General features: G+C 44.0%; 1 long non-coding RNA gene across 1 annotated transcript; it reads left to right on the forward strand.

Moving 5' to 3' along the window:
* On the forward strand, positions 1 to 1,145 carry LOC108524522 (uncharacterized). Its single transcript, XR_001884074.1, has 3 exons — positions 1 to 47; positions 520 to 544; positions 847 to 1,145. It is a non-coding gene; the product is annotated as an uncharacterized LOC108524522 (long non-coding RNA).
* The last annotated feature ends 12 nt before the right edge of the window (positions 1,146 to 1,157 follow it).

Below are 1,157 nucleotides of genomic sequence, written 5' to 3' on the forward strand. Positions count from 1 at the left end.
ACCAACATGAAGATAATGATGATGCTGATTGTGATGATGATGGCCATGTAAGATCCCCTTTTTTGGTCTCCTATAGCAATGTTGCTTTCCTGATTCTTCCACTTCTCAATTAATTTTGATATGAAAATCTGGCAATGCGCATTATGTACACTGTACCCTATTCTCTTTGTGGAGCTGGAATGCAGTAGGAGTGTCTTCCCACTTTATATGTGGTACACTAGAGTGCTTTTAAATGACAGCATCCATTATCAACTGGAATGCTGAGGCATTTTCCACAGCACCAGTTTTCCTCCTGGGATTAAGCATTGTGCATTTGCATATAAAATTAAAGGTAAATTCTGTGAATTAAGGTATTATTTTTCCATAGCTATCATCTGTGCTAGTCTTTGGGGACTTTGGTCTATGGCTCAATCGCTGTACCACCTTCTGGTGTTTTATCGTTGTCCACGGAATAACAGATCTGTGTGAGGCGCACAGCACAATCTGATTCTCATATTGTTTTCTTTTATATAATTGCAGATAAGAGCTTGGCGCGAAAACGACGGTATGTACCATGAAATGACTCACTTCCTGAGGGAAAAACTTGCTAGCGTCAGTGTATAGGAACCTGATTCTAGGTTCCTGCTGGGAAACGGGATTGGGGTTTTCGCAAAAGTGATTTTGCCAGTGTAGAACTCTGGCCCGAGAAACTGTAGGGAGGTTTGTCAACCCAGAAGAAAGATTAGGGGATCATGTATGAAGCAGCGTGGGGTGGGAGAATAGCCCATCCTTCAGCTTCAGCTAAAGTAGGAGGAGTGGGTGAGTCACTCTGTCTAATGACTTATCCTGGTGTTTTTCTTTCTAAAGACTTGACGCTGGAGAGTATAAGTGACGAGGAGACTCATCCAGTTAGGGAGCTGTGTGCCAGGAAAAACCCAATGGGAAAAGGTTCCCAGGAGCCTCCAGGTTATCCCTGCTGATTGGGAGGAGGGGCTGAAGGAGGGGGTATGAAATCAGAAAGAAAATGGAAATACGTGTGAGGTCTGGCTTGTTGTTTTCAGAGTTTCTTGGCATCATGGTAAGAACTGTCTCTATGGGCTATGGGGGTGCCGCGTTCATGAGAGATTCTCTTTGCAGTCCACCTGCTCTTTTCTGCCTGTGGAACATCAGAACCTTTG

Source organism: Rhinopithecus bieti, unplaced genomic scaffold (assembly GCF_001698545.2).
Source record: "Rhinopithecus bieti isolate Rb0 unplaced genomic scaffold, ASM169854v2 repeat_1977, whole genome shotgun sequence".
NCBI classification, from domain to species: domain Eukaryota; kingdom Metazoa; phylum Chordata; class Mammalia; order Primates; family Cercopithecidae; genus Rhinopithecus; species Rhinopithecus bieti.